Source organism: Chelonia mydas, chromosome 14 (assembly GCF_015237465.2).
Source record: "Chelonia mydas isolate rCheMyd1 chromosome 14, rCheMyd1.pri.v2, whole genome shotgun sequence".
Classification (NCBI taxonomy): Eukaryota; Metazoa; Chordata; order Testudines; family Cheloniidae; genus Chelonia; species Chelonia mydas.
Window position 1 is genome coordinate 127,472 of NC_051254.2, and position 22,144 is coordinate 149,615.

The window sequence follows — 22,144 nt, forward strand, 5'->3', positions numbered from 1 at the left end:
GAAACATGGAATTCACCAGATGGCAAACACACCAGACTGATCACATTTGCATCAGCTCAAGATACAGTTCATCTGTCCAGGATGCAAGAGCATTTCAAGCAATGACATCAGAAAAACAAAAACCAAAAAACAAACAAACAATTTTTCCATTGCCAAACTGAAATTAAAATGGAGAAAGATCAACTTTAAACAGAAAGTAGCAAAGAAAAACCAACAGTACAGAACTGAAAGTAAGAATACTGCATGAAATTTCAACTTGAACTTAGGCAGTGGTCACCAACCAGTTGATTGCAATCTCCCAGCTGATCGCAATCTCTAGCAGTGCAGCGTGGCTGCAGCTAAGACAGGCTCCCTGTGTGCCCTGGCCCCACGCCCTCCCGGGCACAGCCCTGTGGTGGTGGGAGGAAAAACATGGAGGGGATCTCCCTCTGAGCACTGCTCCTGCCTTCAAGCACCACCCCCAGAGCTCCCATTGGCTGGGAACAGGGAGCTGTGGCCAATGGGAGCTGTGGGGTTGGTTCTTGCAGAGGGGCAGCGTGTGGAGCCACGTGCCCCCCCTCTGTCCCCAGGGGCCACAGGGGTGCATTGGCCCCTTTCGGGAGCAGCATGGGGCCGGGATAGGCAGGGAGCCTGCCTTGGCAGTGCAGCACTGCACTGCCAACTAGGAGCCGCCAGAGGTAAATACTGCCCAGTGGGAGGCCATATCCCAGCCCCCAGCCCTCCCAGAGCCAGCATCCCATATCTCCTCCTGCACCCCAAGCCCCAGCCCTGATCCCCTCCCAGAGCTTGCACCCCTCACCCCCTCCTGCACCCCAAGCCCCTGCCCCAGGCTCAGCCCAGAGCCCACACCCCCTCCTGAACCCCAACCCCGTGAAAGTGAGTGAGGGTGGGGGAGAGCAGGGCGGGGCTTTGGGGAAGGGATGAGGTAGATCCTGGGTTGCCCTTAAATTCAAAAAGTGATTTTGAACGTAAAAAGGTTGGAGACCATTGAGCTAGCTTATCAAGAATTACTCTAAAAGCATCCTTCAATAGATTATTAATTTGATTAACCTCAGAAACACCTGCCCAATATCCGTTACAAGTGGTTCCTTTCCTTGACATTTCCCGAAGCATCACAAGTTTAGAGTTAAAAGGACACAATCCATTATTTAACACCACACTAACTCACTGCAGAAAACTTCAGCTGACCCTAGTGTGGTGTTGGTAAGCTGAAAGTTCAGAGTAAAAACAGAATGGAAAATAAAGTACAAGCCTCGTAGGATAATGACATTAATTTATCCCAAATAAAACCCTCTTTAATGTTGTTTAGCCAGCACCTGTGGCTAACCCAGATAAGATTCTGAGATGTTTAGCCAAGAAATCATGAGCGTTTAATATAAAATATTAACATTTACCAACACTGAAGAAAAATGGGACATGCTCAGAGACAGTGATTCAAGCAGCAGCCATCACAGATATGAAAACAGACAAAGCAAGAATTGGATAAACCAAGAGATGTGGCATCTCCTAGAAGAAAGAAAAGCACTGAAGGGAAAAGTCCCAAATGCTAAAACCTCCTTTTACTTTTTCCAATATTTAGTTGAAGTACAAGAAAGCAAACAAAGCAGTGAAAAACACAATGAAAAATAAATGGAGATACGTTGAAGACCTAGCTCAGGGGTGGGCAAACTTTTTGGCCTGAGGGCCACATCGGGGTATGGAAATTGTATGGTGGGCCATGAACGCTCACAAAATTGGGGGTAGGGATGTGGAGGGGGGTGAGGGCTCTGGCTGGGGGTATGGGATCCAGGGTGTGGCCAGAAATGAGGAGTTCAGCGTGGGAGGGGGACTCCAGGTTGGGGTGCAGGGGGTGAGGGCTCTGGGGTGGGGCCGGGGATGAGGGGTTTGGGGTGCAGGAGGGTGCTCCAGGCTGGGACGAGGGGCTCGGAGGGGGATCAGGGCTGGGCAGGGGTTTGGGATACGGGGAGGGGTGTGAGGGCTTTGGGCTGGGATCAATGGGTTCGGAGGGCAGGAGAGTGATCAAAGCAGTGGCAGGGGATTGGGGGGTGCGGGGGGCTCAGGCTCCAGGCAGCGCTTACTGCAAGCATGTCCCCACTCCAGCCCTTAGGTACAGCCAGGTGGCTGTGCATGCTGCCCCATCTGCAGGCACGACCCCTGCAGCTCCCATTTGGCCACGGTTCCTGGTCAATGGGAGCTGCAGGGGTCGCACCTGCAGATGGGGCAGCGCACAGAGCCGCCTGACCGCGCCTCCATGTACTACATAGGAGCCGGGGGGGGTGGGGGGATGTCACGCTGGCTGCTTGCTGGGAGCCATGTGGAGCAGAGCAAGCCCCCAACCCTGCTCCCCGGCTGGAGTGGGGCAAACCCCCGACCCCGCTGCCCGGCTGGAGCTGAGGGCTGGATTAAATGGTTTGACGGGCCGGATGTGGCCCGCAAGCCGTAGTTTGCCCACTCCTGACCTAGCAGCTGAAGGTGAAACTGCTGCTATGATAGGAAACCACAGAGTTGTTTACCAATTGACTAAAGCCCTGTGTGAAGTTTCAAAACATGAAATGAGCCAATAAAAAAATAAAGATGGAAAAATGCTTACAACTGAAGTAGAACAGAACAACAGATGCGTGGAACATTTCAAATAAGTCCTCAGACAAACCCTACCTCACCGTCAGAGTTCAGTTAAACAGGCAAACCTGATCAACTTGACATTAACATTGGTCCAACATATATGCCAGGCAGAAGTCAAAAAGCTGAAACAACAAAGTGTTGGGAAATGATAAAATCACAGCAGCAATGCTAAAAGCACTGGACATTAACACCCTAACAAAATTGACAAAGCTGTTCAAGAAAGTTTAGGGAAAAAAAAGAGACCCTTGTGGCCAGTGAAAACATGGGATAATTGTCAGAATACCCAAAAACGGTAATCCTAATGACTGTAGAAACTGGAGAGGAGTAGAGGAAACTGGAGTGTTGTAGGGAAAGTTTTCTGTAGTGTGGTACTACACGGGATGAAAAAGGCAGTGGATACAAAGCTGGGGAAGACCAGGCCCAAGAGATCTGTATAGATCAGATTTTCATGTTAAGGACATCATAGAAGGATGTCTAGAATGGCAGGCTCCCCTTATCAATTTAATTGATTTTCAAAGGCATTTGACAATCTGCATAGGCATGAATTGTGGAATATTCTGCAGTCTGATGAAGTTCCAGCTAAAGTCATCAACATAATCAACCTATGCATAGTGACACAAAGTCTGCTGTAAAAGTGAACAACCAGTGTGGTTCAATTGGACACAGTGTGAAACATGGCTGCATTCTATCTCTCCTGTTGGTTGGCATTGCCATAGACTGGCTGATGAAGAAATGTATTAGCAACACAAACACTGGCATAGCATGGGTAGGTAGCAAAGCCTAGGCATACTAAACATTTGCCAAATATATCATTCCATTCAATAACACCCCCAAAAAGCTACAAAGCCAGTCACCTTGGCAAAAAGAAGCAGGCCAAAGCAGGGCTCAAAATCAGTTATGCCAAAACAAACATCCTTGAAACCTAGATGTCAAGCAGTAACATCATACTGGAAGGCAAAAACTTCAAGAAAGTAGAACAGTTCATTTATCTGGGTAGCACCATAATAGCCAACAGATCTCAAGAAAGAAGTGACATCAAGGTTAAGAAAGGCATCCATAGCATTCACTACACTCAACAACATATGGAAATCAAATATATACAGTACCAAAACAAAACTGAGAATTTTTAATTTAAATATAGTCTCAGTGCTAACGTGTGGCTGAGAGTTGGAAATCTATTAAAAAGTTAGAAAATGAGAGGCTTTTGAAAATATTGCCTTTGAAAGACTCTAGGTATTGGATTGAGAGACTTTACCAGCAAAGAGACCCAAGAAGTTACCAGCCTGCAGCTTGTTTTCATTAGAATTAGAAGAAAGTATTGGACAAATTGTGGCATGTACTCTGGATGCCAAGACACAAACTCCCACCTGAAGCTGTCAAATGGAAACCACCTAGTGTGGGGAAACAAAATAGCCCCAAAAAAACCCTTAAGAAAGCTCCTTATAACGGGGGGGAGGGCAGAACAACTGCTCTCAAGACCATGAAGCAGCTGCTAATGACAGACAGATGGAAGAGACTTGTTACTGCCCTGTGTGCCGACACAAGAAGGCTGTACTAAAAATAAATAAATAAAATAATAAAATACAGGCCAGGTCCTGGAAATAGTTTTATTTCCCTGCTTGCCTGGCTGTTGAGCCAGTGAAACAGACAGCAACTTGACTGAGCTAAGGTACTACTCGCAACCAGGCCTGTCACATGTTACCACCCAGCCCTTCCCTTACCCACTGAAGGCCTCCTGTCTTCAAGCCAGATCTTCTGCATGTAAAATCAGATCCAGGGAGTGCCAGAGAAGATTCAATCAAGCAGTGCTGCAGGTGGTGATCTGACATGTGAGCCACCTGTAAGCAGCTACAGACCCATCCTGGACCACTATATGCACTTCTCCTCACCTGCCCTTTATCAAAGGCAAACATCAGATTATGGCAGAACATTTAAGGAGGAGAGGAAGGGACGATCAGATCTTCAAAGGGAAATAAAGGACACTTATGACATGGTAAGAGAGGGCGGTGAAGGGAACAGATTGTGTGCAATTATCAGTGGCTATTAGCCAGGATGGGTAGAGATGGTGTCCCTAGCCTGTTTGCCGAAAGATGGAAATGGGTGATAGGGGATGGATCACTTGATGATTTACCTGTTCATTCCCTCAGAAGCACGTGGCACTGGCCACTGTCGGAAGATAGGATATTGAGCTAGATGGACCTTTGGTCTGACCCATGCACAAGAACAGCCATACTGGATCAGGAAGGTGGGCGTAGCAGGGTGTGATGAAGTGAAGAAACAGTCCACCAGCAGGCACAGATTAAGGACAGCCTTTGGGCCTAGCTAGGCCCAATCCCATTATATCTGCAGCCAATGTCAGGCCAGGGGTGGGGTAGAAAAGGAGAGAGTACGGCCCAGTTCAGAGCTGACTGGTGAAGAGGCAGGAGCGAGCTACTGCCCCATCTGATCAGAAGGGCCACTCGCTTGACAGCCACAAGGGAGCATATTCTGTCTACCAGCAAAGGGATGCTGCGAAGGAGACCTAGGAGTCTTTGGCAACTGGATGATCACACCCCAGAGACATTGTGGGGTTTGGCTGCACCAAACTTATAGCTGTCATGTCTGAAGGAGCCTGGGACAGTGTCAGGGTGTCACCCAACATCCATGAGAGGGCACCATTGGAGGCAAGCCACCACAGTAAATTGGACAATGGGGTCACACCCCAAACTGAAAGGACTCTGGTAGGAAGTAGTCCAGGGCAGTGGATTTAGACTCCATGCTTAGAATGCCCCCTGTTCAGGGGTCAACTCACCCAGGGACCTGGTGGAGTGAGAGGGCCTGGGTCTCCCTACCCCCCAATGTTTGAAAAACTGAGGCACCTTGACCAAGGAAACAAGTGGCTGGAAGTCGGGTGCACAAACCACTAGGCTGCCTGGCCCTCCAAGCACCGTTACACATGGCTTTGGCAATAGGGGAAGAGGTGGAAGGAGAAGTCTCAAGTACTCTCTCATAAGCTGAGCTATCCCCACCTCACCTTCTCTCCATTTGGAAGGAAGCTGAACAATTTACAGTAAAAAGCAGGGTAGAAGAAAATAATCCTTATCACTCAATTCCTTTTACCTTTTTCTCCCAGTATCAGCCCTTTTCTTCTCTGGATGCCCAACACCTTTAGAAAAGAAAAACCTCCTATGCTCCCATCTTGTCTCTGATCTCCACGCTCTCCTAGATTTTCTATTTGTATTTTTGATCCTGTTACTTTTTCCCCCACCATACTTCCCTCTGTTCATTGCTCCCCTCCTTTTTCTTCTTCCAACCCTAAACTGATCTTCCCCTCGCTCTATCAGACTCATTCTTTTTTTTTTTTAAATTCGCTGTCAGTCCTTTGTCTCCCCCTCATGCTCTCTCAACAGAGGCTCCTGATGCCCTGGCCCTGCTCTAATCGAGTGTTCACTGCTGATGCAGGGACAGCAGCTTCCAGCGGATGGAGGAGATGTGACTGAGCAAGGCTCACTGTTCCCAGAACCATGCCTGTATGTAGATCTAACTTTGCTGGGTGGAGATGGCTAGCTCAAGCGAAGGTCTGGCTCGATGTGGGAAGAGCAAAGATAGGGCAATCCTGATGGGCAGCCCCTTGAGATACACATGTTCCCAGCAAATATGCTATTCATTTTTCTGGCCTAACCAGCCAGCACCAGTGGCTCCTTCCAGTCTGCCTGGGTTACAAAAATCAGGGCAGAACAATGGATTTTTCTAAAGTCTGTAGGGACAGATCACTGAAAGCTGGAGAAGTCCTCATTTTCGGGGACACAGCCATCCTACTATTTAGGAGACAAAAGGAAGCCTTTAGAGTGGTAGCCGTGTTAGGCAGTGAGCTACAGGAAGAAAGGGAGATTCATGAAGAATGGGGAGAGCCGTCAACAAGGAGGAAATAAGGAACAGAAAACAAGCATAGGAGTTCTGAGAAAGAACAGTATAGAAACGAAGAACAAGAAAAGAGGAAACAGTAAAAGGAAACCCAAAGCACGTGCGCCACGGAGCCTGTAACGTGGCTGAGAATGGGCGGAAGCAGCAACGTGCAGTTTCTCCCACCGCGGACTGGAAAAGGGCCCAGTTCCCATTCGCGGAAGCGAGAGGCCCGGCTGCCTTCCCTCGTGCGCCCCACGAAACCATCTCCGCCGCCAGTTCACGCCGCAGCGCCCCGGCTTCCCCGGCCGCCCCCGGCCTCCCGCTGGCCCCTGGGATCCGCTGCCGCCCCAGCAGCTTGGCGCAGGGGGCAGAGCGCTGCTGCGGGGCTCGGCCGGGGGAGGCTCCACGTCGGGCTCAGGGCAGCCCTCGGGAGGCGACACTCGCTAATGCGCTCAGCACGCACAGCTGACACTCGAGCGCCCGGCTGCACTGAGACGTGAAGGACGTGACTCAGGCAGACGGGAGCTACCGTAATTACCAGATACGCCCTTGCCATACAAACCGGACTCCTAGAATGACCGGGGATTCACGCTCTCACCACACCGCCCAAAGCTAATGTAGTTACCAGATAATAGCTCTCTCTGCCTCCATTATTCACCCCCGTGTTACCTCAACATACCCTAAATCTGCCTGTTAAAAAGAATACCAGCCTCTCTTTCCAGTCACAAGGAACCAACTTTCTAATATTCATATATGCAACGCTAATGGCAAATTAGTACCTATGGGTTAATTAAGATATGTAATTCTTTGTGTATAAACAAAGCAAGTGTGAAAGGAATCCACATACAAACAGCAATCAGTAGCTATTACATTTGCTTTATTCTAGATATGATCTTGATTGTTTACAATCCATGCTGTACTGCATGCTTAGTATAGAAAGTCGCTGCTCTACCAATGGGCTGAAATGGACCGTTCCAGGAAGTAGATTTTTCAGCCACAGAATAAATTAGATTTACAGTAGCTCTATCAAAGTAATAGGGACTCATCATATGGATTGATGGGATACCTCCAGATCTCATTAACATTATACAACTTGTATAAAGAGAACAGCAAAGAATCAGGGGTGCTGGAACAATTTGTATAGCAGGGGTGCTGAGGGTCATTGAACCACACTGGAAACCACTTCAAGCCAAGGGGTGCAGCAGCACCCCTAGTACCAGCACCTGTGCAAACAATCACATTTACAACTGACAGCTCCAGAAACTCTGCTCATTTTCTAACATTGATTGAGGGGCCCTGTCTATCCTCCTCTTGTGTGGTTATCTAGCCTTTGCAGAGCAGGCCAAACCAGGTTCACTATCTTATTCAGAAAAGGAGGACTTGTGGCACCTTAGAGACTCTATTTGGCCTGGTCTGTATAGGCTGGCTAACCATGTGTGTGCACTTACAAAAAGGAGCAGTCTTTGAAAATAGGCTAGTTTTCTATTATAGATTTTCATAGGTGCTGAAGACCCACAACTTGAACTGAAATCAAGAGAGCTGCAAATACCCAGAACTTCTAAAAATCAGGCCCTTAGGTTCCATAGGGAAACAGCAAAGTCAATGTACTCTTCCCCCCCACCCCCCCCAAAAAAGTGTCAAAGTATATAGCACTAGAGATCAAAATAAAACAGCAATTTTTTAAAAAATTGCTCTAATGATGGATTCACACACAGATCTGTGAGACAGACTGATATTAAGCCATTGCTAATTCTCCATATTAAATATGAATTGATGTTAGAAGTCTAAAAACTAGGAGCGGTGAGCCTCATCTCTGTAAACTTAGAGAAAGCAGATAAAGACAGAAAGCGGTCTACTAGATTAAATACCTTCCATCAGGGACAGTGTGTGTTAGAAAGGAGATTTACTAGTCTCACCCAAAACGTCTTTTCAACAATAGTCACAGCACAGTGTTAAGATCTCAATGGCCACTGGTTCCTTGTCTAGTTCTTCCACTGTTGCTAGCACCAGAGGAGCAGCACTGGTGGTAGCCATGGCAGTGACATTTTAAGGGAAAAAAAAAAATCTAGTACAGACAAGAACTAAACTAACTGATAGATAGAGGATGAAGCATCCTCAATCAACAGGTTACTCAAAAATTGTCCATTATAGGGGTTCAAGCACCTTTCTCTGAAGTAGCTACATCCGATAAAGTGAGCTGTAGCTCACGAAAGCTTATGCTCAAATAAATTGGTTAGTCTCTAGGGTGCCACTAGTACTCAACTCCTTTTCTTTCCGGCTGTAGTCAGAAATTTTTTTTTTTTTTTTTTTTGGGGGGGGGGGGGGGGGGAGAAACCAACCATCAGATTAACTAGGCTTATGTCCATCTCCAAGGAAAGCTAGTCTGATCCAGCCCACCAATTCCTATATGCCTATGTGTTATGTTTACACTAAATTTCACCTATTAAAGAATTGCATGCCAGACTCCTTGTTGCTTTAGTAATATTATCCATGTTTAATCATGTATAAAAATAACCAAAAGGGAGAATGGGAAGGTTTTATATGCTTCCACTCTCCAAATTATGTCTGCCTGTTCCCTTAGAAACCAGTGCAGGAATAAATACAATGGAATATTAGCTGATTATTCACAGTAATATGCAGGATGCTGTCGGTGTGTAAGAAGTGTTGGCTTACTGTATCCAAAAGGAGAAGCTTTGTAATATAAAAGATTTTTAAAACAGAGCAGTTTTACGATTTGCAAGTCAGCCTGACATCTTTTATTGCCTGTGTAGCAGTATCCCATGGTGCAGGGATTAAGGCACAGATTTTTAAAGGTATTTAGGTATTGGGCCACTCAGCATTCCAAGGCCTAAGTGATTTAGGAGCCTAAGCCTCAGTTCCCAGTGGGTACCAAAAGGAAAGCAGATCTTTGATGAGTAGCATTAGAGTAGCACTGAGAGTAGTACCAGTTGAGCTCAGGACCCCATTGTGTTTCTTGGTGCTATACAAATGCAAAGGAAAGATGGGCCAAACCTGAGAGTTAGGAGACCCAAGTTTAGTATATTAAAGATTGGAAGTTGCTTAATAGTATGGTGATGGGAGGCATATAATACCTAGGTTGATAGAAGAGATGGTACCTATCCTGAAGATCTTAACCTAAATGGACAACAGAAAAATGTATTATCCCCAGTTTACAGATGGGGAATGGAAAGAGATACTGACTTCTCCAAAATCACATGGGAAATTATGACCCCTATTAATGATCTGGAGAATGGTGTGGATTGCACCCTCAGCAAGTTTGCAGATGACACTAACTGGGAGGAGAGGTAGATACACCGGAGGGTAGGGATAGGATAGAGAGGGCCCTAGACAAATTAGAGGATTGGGCCAAAAGAAATGATGAGGTTCAACAAGGACAAGTGCAGAGTCCTGCACTTAGGACGGAAGAATCCCATGCACCGCTACAGACTAGGGACCAAATGGCTAGGCAGCAGTGCTGCAGAAAAGGACCTAGGGGTTACAGTGGATGAGAAGCTGGATATGAGTCAGTGTGCCCTTGTTGCCAAGAAGGCCAATGGCATTTTGTGATGTATAAGTAGGGGCATTGCCAGCAGATCAAGGGACGTGATCATTCCCCTCTATTTGGCATTGGTGAGGCCTCATCTGGAGTACTGTGTCCAGTTTTGGGCTCCACACTACAAGAAGGATGTGGAAAAATTGGAAAGAGTCCAGCGCAGGGCAACAAAAATGATTAGGGGACTAGAACACAGGACTTATGAGGAGAGGCTGCGGGAACTGGGATTGTTTAGTTTGCAGAAGAGAAGAATGAGGGGGGATTTGATAGCTGCTTTCAACTACCTGAAAGGGGGTTCCAAAGATGATAGATCTAGACTGTTCTCAGTGGTAGCAGATGAGAGAACAAGGAGTAATGGTCTCAAGTTGCAGTGAGGGAGGTTTATATTGGATATTAGGAAAAATATTTTCACTAGGAGGGTGGTGAAGCACTGGAATAGGCTACCTAGGGAGGTGGTGGAATCTCCTTCCTTAGAAGTTTTTAAGGTCAGGCTTGACAAAGCCCTGGCTGGGATGATTTGATTGGGGATTGGTCCTGCTTTGAGCAGGAAGTTGGACTAGATGACCTCCTGAGGTCCCTTCCAACCTTGATATTCTATGATTCTATAGAGATCAATTAATTTTCATTAGACGTCCCTCTTTAAAGCAACCCTCCTCCTACTGACACTTTTCAAGTCTGTGGAGTCAGCCCTGCAACACAGCATGAATCTACCTCTATTCTGACACTTTGCTGAATTAGTTTTATAGTAATCGAGATGTGAAATTAAAAATACATGACTTACTCTTCAGTAGTTTCCCAGAATTATCCAGATCCAAACTCTAATCTGTTCAGTCTGTAAAGTGGTCTTCTCACTCACACAATCATCCTCCTCAAAGGCCACCACCGATGTCCCATCCACAAACCCCTTCTAACTACCTCTGTAACTTTGTCTCTCCCCCATGTCCACTTGAGCCTTTTTTCTGCCAATTCTGGCTTCCTTTCTGCCATGAGAGGTGAATTCTTCACTTCTGTTCTTTGAAACAGTTTTCCAGTTTCTATCATTCCCCTTCTGTCTCTTAACATCCCCCAATCTGATAAAACCCCAGGCACAAATTCTATGCTGTCTAGCTGTTCATCATGTCCCACATCAGCCCATTTCCTATCTCTATTTACCTTCACACCATCTTATTGGGACACTTCCACTGATAACTACAGTAATATATATAGAGATACTCATCTGAACAATACATGACTAAACTGTATTGAAACCCTCCCTATGGATGCTGCTCCTTTTGAAGATAGGCAGTGCTGATCATTACATCATCTGGGATACTAATGGGAATTACAGGAAGTACTCCTTTCTAGACATGGAGCATGTTACCACCAAATATGTGCAGCCTACGCTCCTCCAGAAACAAAACTAACTGGAGACTCAAATATAAATCTGGCTCAATACACTCAAGTGTTGACATAGATTTCTTTATATCAACAGAGCTAGAAAGAGCATGTGTCAATTATTTTCTTTAACAAACATTTATAGTTCAAGAACACCCATAAATCCAACTATCACTCCATGAACCCTTAAAGTGTAATTCTGTAAACAAGACGTCATGGATCTCTTAGCTTACTGACATTCACTAATTTGTCAAATGTGCTTAATGTACAAATAAGCAGATTTTCCCCCTAATGCCTGTGTTTTTACATCACACCCACCACCATTGTATCTAAATGCCTTACCTCTCAGCATCACAAACTCACCTTGGGAACTGATAGTCAATCCATGCCCTTTCTGTCTTTGTACATAATCAGCTGAAGGCTAACTTATTAAAGACACCTGCATAGCCCCACTGAAATGCCATTGCTTTCAGTATGTTTGCAAAGGTAGAAATTACTGGACCTGTAACTAGAGTTCAGTACATAACTGTGCTGATGGTACAGGAGAAGGACTAGAAGTCCATGTCTTACAGCTATCCTGACTCTGCAGTGCTCCTAAGAGTAATAAATAGTATACAAAATTGTCAAACTTCTTCATAGCAGGGACCGCCTTTATTCTGAGTTTTATGAAGCACCAAAAAAAATAAAAATAAAAATAAAAAAATATCAGTGCCAAATAATAAATACTAATAAAGGCTCAAATCCTGCAAACACTTATGCACATTTGATTACTCATACTGAAGATCATGGGACTACCCAGGTACACAGAGTTGTTCACATGCATAAGTGCTTGTAGGATCAAAAGCAGATATGACTGAATATACAGGAAGAGGTCTGTTGAGTAAGATGGTGTCATTTTACAGAGTCACTTTTCAGCATAGAAGTAGAACTCTAGTTTACAGTGTCACAATTTAAAGTCTGTGAATTTATGCCTCAAAAATGTACACTTCATTCACAATTTAAGAATGCATACAACTGATGTGAATCATTGTCCTAAAATTACTACTTCCAACTTAATTACTACACCAATATATTGTACTAACCATACACATGGACTTCTGTTCCAAACTCTTTCAAACTACTGATCTGCCATTCCAAAATAATTGAACAACCACTCCCTCAGACACAGATATTGCAAACCTTTAAATAACTCACTATGTAACTCTAAGAGGACTATAAATTAAAAGTTCTGTATTAAGCACTCACGCATCAGTCAAACTCAATGTCCATTTCTGCCTGTGTTCCAGGACCAGTGCTAATAATCTTGTCAAATGAGGAAATGGAGCTGTTAAAATTTCTGTCTTTTGCTTTTTTAAAAAGCCGAATAAAATAAAGAATAAGGCAAAATAATAACTCAGTGTGTGAGCAACAGCCAAACCATTTGTTTGCAAAGTCAGTGTAGTACAGAAGTTTCAAATCAAAGCAAATGCCCTGAATCTGTACAAAAAGGAGGGCATTCATGGGGGGGGAGGGGGGAACGAGGGAAAATGAGGAGGGGAGGAGAGTGTGTGTGTACGTACCTACCTACCGATACATCCTAGCTCTTGACAACCAGAAGAGGTTGAAGTTGTCTCATGCTGGTCACCAAAAAATTAAACACCAATATCAATAGCCACTTTAGAAAATGTTGGCCCAAGTAGCCAATGGTGTTCACATGCTGTGCTGAGATAATTTCTCTGCTTTATAAAGGAGCATATTGGTAAGGCTCTACCAAATTCACGGCCATGAAAAACATATCACTGACTGAAATCTGGTGTGTCCCCCCTGAAATCTGGTCTTTTGAGTGCTTTTACCCTATACTATGCAGATTCCATAGGGGAGACATTGGGGGGTCCTGACCCAAAAGGGAGTTGCAGGAGGGTGGGGGTGCAAGGTTATTTTAGGGGGGGGGGCGTGTTATTGCCATCCTTACTTCTGCACTGCCTTCAGTGTTGGGCATCTGGAGAGCAGCAGTTGTTGGCCAAGTGCCCAGCTCTGCAGGCAGCAGTGCAGAAGCAAGGGTGGCAATACCATACCATGCCATCTTTACTTCTGCACTGCTGCTGGCAGTGGCTCTGCCTTCAGAGCTGGGCTCCCAGACAGCAGCCACTGCACTCCAGCTGCCCAGCTCTGAAGGCAGCTGCTGCCAGCAGCAGTGCAGAAGTAAGGGTAGCAGTACTGCAACCTCCTACAATAACCTTGCCGCCACCACCCCCCCCACAACTCCTTTTTGGGTCAGGACCCCTACAATTACAACACCCTGACATTTCACATATAAATATCTGAAATCATGACATTTACAATTTTTTAAATCCTATGACCATGAAATTGACCAAAATGGACCTTGAATTTGGTAGGGCCCTACATATTGGGCTTTACTCTGATTAGTCTTCTATTAAACTTATTTTGCAGATTTTTCATTGATCTGAAGACGACTTCAGAATTTAAATCATGCTAAAATAAAAGATAAGAACGTAAGAACGGCCACACTGGGTCAGACCAATGGTCCATCTAGCCCAGTAGCCTGCCTTCCCACAGCGGCCAATGCCAGGGAAGATGGCTGGATGGAAAAATCCTCAGCTCCCTGATCTAGGTACAAAACGATCAGAGGCATCACATGAAACACAGAAAACAGGAAGGAATCGGTGGCCAAAGGCATTTAAGTATCACATTATATATACACCTCTTCAGTACTCGCTGGTGAGGGACATCGGCTGATTCGGACATAGTCCTCGCCTCAGATGAGAGCACTGGGAATAAACGTTCCCAAGACAGAACAGTCTTACCAGCTTCATGGTGCGGTGCTTCCGTTACAACCACGGAGAAATGCTCCGGATCGTTCTACTCTGAAGAATAATGTAAAGAGCTAAGACAAGAGACTAGATAGAAAAGCCTCTTTCTTACCTTGTCCAACCCAAAAACGGAACAAAACCACTTCCGAGGCTAATTTTGCACATTAATTGTATCCAACGCAGACCGATGCGTGCTCCTTCCCAAGCGCCGGCCGAACCAGACGGGCGCAGAGTGCGCCAGCCGCTGGAGCCAGGGTCGGGAGGAGGGGGAGGGGATCCCAGCTCCAGAAGGGGGAGCCGCACAGCGCGGGGCCATCGGACACCTGACGTGCAGGTTGGGCACCGGAACATTTCGTGCCTGCGCCACGCCAGCGGAGACATTCCGTTCCCATCGCTCACGGCACGCGGACACGCAGGGCCGCCCCCCGCGGTGTCTCTGAGCTCCCCAGGGGGCCAGGCTGCCCCCGCGGAGCGGCTAGACAGGCGCCCGAAGCAGAGAACCTGGACAAAGGACTGGCGAGGGGAGGCGCCTCCAGCTGGCGATCGTCCCCCGGCCCCTCCTGCTGCACAAAGATGCCAGCCGCCCCCGGTTCAGCTCGGGGGAGGGAGGCTTTTTCGAACAGACTGGTCGAGTCCTGCCAATTAACAGGCTCGGCTCCAGAGCCCCCGCGCCCCTTCCCGGGCGCAGCTGTCCAGGAGCGCCGAGGGAAAGGGGATGCGCGGGGCGCTCCCGGCCCGGACCCTACCGGCCTCCTGACCTCGCCCAGGCTAATCCGGAGACCCCGACACACTGGGCTCTGGCCCGCATCTCTCCCCGGTTCTGGAGCGGCTGATTTCATCTGCGTCCCGCCGCGCCGGCTGCAGCGCCGGGATCCCTCCTGGGGAGGCTCCCACCCGCGCGGGGGCTCAGGGAAGCCGCCGCCGCCTGCGCGCCGGAGCGGCCAGTCAGCGTCTCAGCATCCCGAGCGGCTGCGCCCCGGCTCCCTGGGATTCACCTACCTGGGACGAGCCTGCGCTGGTCTCAGTCCCGGTTCCGAGACCGACCCGACCCGCTGGCTTCGTCTCGGCTTCCGGGCCGATTTAACGCCTCTTACTCAGCAGCAGCAGCGGGCGGCAGCCGCTAAATTCCGACCAACGTCAGAGCAGCCGGGTCCGGACACCTGACGGGTCCTAGCGCCTCCCACCACGTGGTGAATTCAGAGCCAAACCAGCCCCCGACCTGGGCCGACCCAGGCCACAGCCAGATTGGCCGTAACCATCATCATAGCATCCACGGCTACAGATTCGGAGCCACCAGGGCTACCTAACCAGAACCATCCGGCTCAAGGCCAGAAAGCGAAGGTCTGGGTACAAGCAGGTCCAGAGCCTTAGGACCTAATACCCTGAACACCCCTGTAGAAGTCAAAGTCCTAAACTCTCCAGGTTTCTGGGCACTGGCTCCCACCTCATCCTAACACAATTTCCAAGCTCCAGGGACACACCGCTTTGGGTAGCTGGGACTCCTGAGTTCTCAGACTGCCTCTGACACTTACCTATTTGCTGTGGGTCTGAGCATATCACTTACCCTAACATGAGGATTAGGAAGCTAGGCAGTAGATCCTCACATTAAAATGACCTTAGATACCTAGAGTTATTATTTTAGTGTCTCATTATATCAAAACTATCCAGGCTCTGTCACACCCAAACTGGCTGCATTAGTCAGTGTGGGGATCATTATACACTCAAAACAGGTGATTCTGATCCAGTTAATTCTCCCTGGGTTAGCTGTTAATTCTGAGTGGTGAGCTCTGCATTTCAGGAGCCCTGTTACCAAGGTTAATGCAGGGGGGGCAGGTGTGCTGGATATCAGAAATAAAACAAGTATTTTAAGGGCTGGGAGATCAATATGTTGAGCAAAAGTCAGAACTCATGAGCAGTTGCATGGTTAGCTGTATCAAAATTCAAGATTCTAGCTCTAATCTGACCAATTAAAGCATTTTTTTAATTAATTATTTTTAGGACACAGCAAGGTGAAATATAATGGGGTTGGTAACACTGTATCTTTTATCTCTGTCCCCTCTCCCCACCCAAGCTGCAGTCTTCTCTGGAGCTGCTCAGAATTCACCTTTCTCCCTGGAATATCTGTTGACAGATCCTTTCCTATGCAAGCCTATTTTATTCTTAAGGTAAAATAACTACAGAGAAAACATATTAAAAAATAAAAAACCCTACATGCATGATAATATGCTTACCAGAGATCACCCCAAGCCTAACATGGGCTCTGGAAGGAACAGTCCTTCAAAACTCTACCCAAGGGGTTCTTTGTAGTTTCAGGTTAATCACAGCTTCAGCTGAGAACAAGCCCAGCAGGCCTAGTCCTTCTAACCCTTCCCTAAGGACTTGGGCCCTGCATAGACCACAAGTCCTGTCCTTTTGCTGGATCACAAACATAAGAACAAGAATGGCTATATTGGGTCAGACCAAAGGTCCATCCAGCCCAGTACCCTGTCTGCTGACAGTGGCTAATGCCAGGTGCCCCAGAGGGAGTGAACCTAACAGGTAATGATCTAGTGATCTCTCTCCTGCTATCCATCTCCACCCTCTGACAAACAGAAGCTAGGGACACCATTCCTTACCCATCCTGGCTAATAGCCATTCATGGACTTAACCTCCATGAATTTATCTAGTTCTCTTTTAAACCCTGTTATAGTCCGAGCCTTCACAGCCTCCTCAGGCAAAAAAAGGCCCTGACCCTGTTTGAAACTAAAAATCCTTTATTTGTCTGCTGTTCCCTGCATAATCCAGTCTGAAACTGTATATGTGCCCCTCTCCAGGGGGCAGTTTCAAATTGCTGCTAACTGAAGGACTTTGTGACTGGAGGACTTATAAGAAGTGGAACCTTGGACAGATGACTAGGAAGGAGTATAAAAATATTGCTCAAGCATGAAGGGGTGTAATCAGGAAGGCGAAAACAACTGGAGTTGCAACTAGCAAGGGATGTGAAGGGTAACAAGAAGTGTTTCTACAGGTATGTTAGCAACAAGAAAAAGGTCAGGGAAAGGGTGAGACCCTTAATGAATGGGGGAGGCAACCTAGTGACAGATGATGTGGAAAAAACTGAAGTACTCAATGCTTTTTTTGCCTCAGTCTTCACAGACAAGGTCAGCTCCCACACTGCTGTCCTGGGCAACACAGTATGGGGAGGAGGTGAGCAGCCTTCAGTGGTGAAAAAACAGATTAAGGACTATTTAGAAAAGTTGGACATGCACAAGTCCATGGATCCAGATCTAATGCATCTGATAGTGCTGAGAGAATTGGCTGATGTTATTGCAGAGCCATTCGCCATTATCTTTGAAAACTCATGGCAATCAGGGCGGTCCTGGACAACTGGAAAAAGGCAAATATAATGCCCATCTTTAAAAAAGGGAAGAATGAGAACTCAGGGAACTATAGACCGGTCAGCCTCACCTCAGTCCCTGGAAAAATCATGGAGAAGGTCCTCAAGGAAACCATTTTGAAGCACTTGGAGGAGAGTCAGGTGATCAGGAACAGTCAACATGGATTCCCCAAGGGCAAGTCATGCCTGACCAACCTGATTGCCTTCTACGATGAGATAACTGGCTCTGTGGATGTGGGGAAAGCAGTGGATGTGATACATCTTGACTTTAGCAAAGCTTTTGATACAGTCTCCCACAGTATTCTTGCCAGCAAGTTAAAAAAGTACGGATTGGATGAATAGACTATAAGGTGGATAGAAAGCTGGCTAGATTGTTGGGCTCAACAGGTAGTGATGCATAGGTGCCGACTTCCCCTTTTTCTCATGGGTGTTCGACCCCCCGCTCTATCTTTTGTCATTAATAAACTTGTTTTTGCTTTATCTAAACCAGTGATGATTTAGTGATGGGATGATTTAGTTGGGGATTGGTCCTGCTTTGAGCAGGGGGGTGGACTAGATGACCTCCTGAGGTCCCTTCCAACCCTGATATTCTATGATTCTATGATTCAGTGTGTTGGAGTGAAGTGTATGGGAATCATAATTCAGGGGGAGAAAGCTGTTGTATATTTCTCTCCACACTGAGGGAGGGAGTGAACTTTATGAGCTTACGCTATACAGTTCCCAGTGCAGCGCAAGACAGTATAATTTGGGGGTTATACTCCAGAGGGATTGTGTGCCTGGGCAGCTGGGAGTTGCCTTGGCTGTAGCCTTCCTATGCAGGGGCTGTTCAGAGAGCCCGCATGTAATTGCAGCTGGGTGTGTCCCTACCTGTATGACTGCCGGTGAAAGTGCAGCTGGAGGGCTTTGCAGCTTGTCACAGCAGTTCAGTGTGAGAGGGAGCCCAGGCTGGTGGGTCAGGGGGCTGAGTGGCACCCCCGTTCGAGGTGACACCCCGGGGGGAACCCATCACAGACTTACTTTAGAATCTTTGAATTTGATTCATTATTCAATAGGGAGCCAGTGTAGCCAGCGGAACACTGGAGCACTGAATTTACAGAAGCCTCTTTCCTGTGCTTGATCCTATGTTGCTTCCCTTAAAAAAGACAGAATGGGAGGTAGGGAAAGGGTGATTATTTTCAGTTCAGGACAGCAAGGATAACTACAAGCATGAGAATGATCTGCTTACCTGGATTTTCAGAGAAAAGTCTTGGGCGGTCAGAAAGAGGAAAAGGCTTATAGGAGGAGGTGGCTGCAATTGGGACAGACCTTCAGTCCTGCAGAATCTGGAAGTCCCATATGGCAGAAATCTTTGCTTACTGAGGATCTTCTAAGCCTGGCAGAAGTAGACCTGTCCTTTTGTGTATCTTAGGACTTATCTGCATGGGGTGTTTTTGGCAGAATATGTTCTTGTTTATAAACTTTGTGGAATAACAAATCCAAAATAAGTACATCCACATGGCTGGCTTTAATCTACTCCCTCTGAATCAGTAAGTCTACAAAGTGCTGATATTTTTTTCTTCAAAATAAGCATACAGCATTCTTGGCAGGTGTCCTATGGTGCATTGTCCCACTGTTGGCCCTTCCTATACATTCTAGGAATTATTTTGTGTCACATTGTGGGATACCTACTGGAAGCTATTGGATACCTACCGGAAGCAATTGGAATACAGACCCTGGACTTCAGAAAAGGAGACATTGACTCCCTCAGGGAACTGGTGGGCAGGATCTCCTGGGAGAATAACATGAGAGGGAAAGGAGTCCAGGAGAGCTGGCTGTATTTTAAAGAATCCTTATTGAGATTGCAGGAACAAACCATCCTGATGTGTAGAAAGAATAGTAAATATGGCAGGTGACCAGCTTGGCAGTGAAATCCTTGCTGATCTTAAACACAAAAAAGAAGCCTACGAGAAATGGAAGCTTGGACGAATGACCAGGGAGGAATACAAAAATATTGCTCAGGCATGCGGGAGTGAAAGGCCAAATCACAATTGGAGTTGCAGCTAGCAAGGGATGTTAAGACGAACAAGAAGGGTTTCTACAGGCATGTTAGCAACAAGAAGAAGGTCAGGGAAAGCATGGGCCCCTTACTGAATGGGGGAGGCAACCTAGTGACAGAGGATGTGGAAAAAGCTGATGTACTCAGTGCTTTTTTTACCTCTGTCTTCACAAACAAGGTCAGCTCCCAGACTACTGCACTGGGCAGCACAGTATGGGGAGGAGGTGACCAGCCCTCTGTGGAGAAAGAAGTGGTTCAGGACTATTTAGAAAAGCTGGACAAGCACATGTCCATGGGGCCAGATGCACTGCATCTGAGGGTGCTAAAGGAGTTGGCTGACGTGATTGCAGAGCCATTGGCCATTATCTTTGAAAACTCAAGGCGATCGGGCGAGGTCCCAGATGACTGGAAAAAGGCTAATGTAGTGCCCATCTTTAAAAAAGAGAAGAGGAGGATCCAGGGAACTACAGGCCAGTCAGCCTCACCTCAGTCCCTGGAAAAATCATGGAGAAGGTCCTCAAGGAATCCATTTTGAAGCACTTTGAGGAGAGGAAAGTGATCAGGAACAGTCAGCATGGATTCACCGAGGGCAAGTCATGCCTGACTAACCTAATTGCCTTCTACGATGAGATAACTGGCTCTGTGGATGAGGGGAACGCAGTGGACATGTTATTCCTTGACTTTAGCAAAGCTTTTGATATGGTCTCCCACAGTATTCTTGCCAGCAAGTTAAAGAACTATGGGCTGGATGAATGGACTATAAGGTGGATAGAAAGCTGGCTAGATCATCGGGCTCAATGGATAGTGATCAATGGCTCCATGTCTAGTTGGCGGCCAGTATCAAGTGGAGTGCCCCAAGGGTCAGTCCTGGGGCCGGTTTTGTTCAATATCTTTATTAATGATCTGGTGGATGGCGTGGATTGCACCCTCAGCAAGGTTGCAGATGACACTAACTGGGAGGAGTGGTAGATACGCTAGAGGGTAGGGATAGGATACAGAGGGCCCTAGACAAATTAGAGGATTGGGCCAAAAGAAATCTGATGAGGTTCAACAAGGACAAGTGCAGAGTCCTGCACTTAGGATGGAAGAATCCCATGCACTGCTATAGACAAGGGACTGAGTGGCTAGGCAGGAGTTCTGCAGAAAAGGACATAGAGATTACAGTGGACGAGAAGCTGGATATGAGTCAACAGTGTGCCCTTGTTGCCAAGAAGGCCAATGGCATTTTGGGATGTATAAGTAGGAGCATTGCCAGCAGATCGAGGGACGTGATCATTCCCCTCTATTCAGCACTGGTGAGGCCTCATCTGGAGTACTGTGTCCAGTTTTGGGCTCCACACTACAAGAAGGATGTGGAAAAATTGGAAAGAGTCCAGCGGAGGGCAACAAAAATGATTAGGGGACTAGAACACAGGACATATGAGGAGAGGCTGCGGGAACTGGGATTGTTTAGTTTGCAGAAGAGAAGAATGAGTGGGGATTTGATAGCTGCTTTCAACTACCTGAAAGGGGGTTCCAAAGATGATAGATCTAGACTGTTCTCAGTGGTAGCAGATGAGAGAACAAGGAGTAATGGTCTCAAGTTGCAGTGAGGGAGGTTTATATTGGATATTAGGAAAAATATTTTCACTAGGAGGGTGGTGAAGCACTGGAATAGGCTACTTAGGGAGGTGGTGGAATCTCCTTCCTTAGAGGTTTTTAAGGTCGGGCTTGACAAAGCCCTGGTTGGGATGATTTAGTTGGTGATTGGTCTTGCTTTGAGCAGGGGGTTGGACTAGATGACTTCCTGAGGTCCCTTCCAACCCTGATATTCTATGATTCTATGAATTCTAGGATTTAGAGTTAAACAAGCAAAATACCATTATTCCTTTCTTGAAATCCCATGATTCATTCATCTTTTGTGGTTCAGCACAATTTTAAAACTGATGTCAGCCACATGGAGGGAACACTGTTGTGATCCTGACATCATTAACATATAGAAACTACTGCACTTGTATTTGTAGCTGCACAGCTGAGTGGCTTTGGCTTTGCAAGTCAGCAGCACCAATCTGGGTAGTGGCAGAGGAGAAAGATGACATCAAGCAGCTACTTGTGGATAAACTTTCCCTGCACTAACTCATTCCCAAATGGCCTTAGTTAAATTTCAAAGTGTATTATCTAATTTGCAAAAAAAATGCCAGAAAACGGCGGGGGAGGGAGGGATTTGTATTGTGTGGACACAAGGCTTTTTAATCCAAAGAAACAAACGTTAACGTTGGGGGGGGGGGGGGGGGGGGGGAGATTTCCATATAAACAAGGCTTCAGGTGTCGTGGGTGGGAGATGCTTCCAACTGCAAATTTCTCCTGCATCCATCACCCATATCCTGCAGTTTATAGGTGACTTTCAGATGGTGCTTCTCAACTTCCTAGAGTTCCTCATGGACTCTTAAGTATTTGAGCTTTAAACAATATTTTCCTTTTAACTTGTGAGGGAAATATGCCTTTTTTCC

General features: G+C 46.7%; 1 protein-coding gene across 4 annotated transcripts in view; it reads right to left on the reverse strand.

Moving 5' to 3' along the window:
* The window catches only part of SLC16A3 (solute carrier family 16 member 3), a 38,511-nt gene extending 22,503 nt beyond the window's left edge, over window positions 1-16,008 (reverse strand). Inside the window, exon 1 of one of the 4 annotated variants that reach the window (XM_043528991.1) lies at window positions 15,809-16,008. The gene's annotated coding sequence lies outside the window, so the exon portion shown is untranslated. Of the gene's footprint in view, window positions 1-6,690; window positions 6,712-14,356; window positions 14,755-15,243; window positions 15,376-15,808 lie in introns of those variants that run through there. The other 3 variants (XM_037914576.2, XM_043528989.1, XM_043528992.1) reach the window with 3 other exon arrangements.
* Window positions 16,009-22,144: the final 6,136 nt, after the last annotated feature.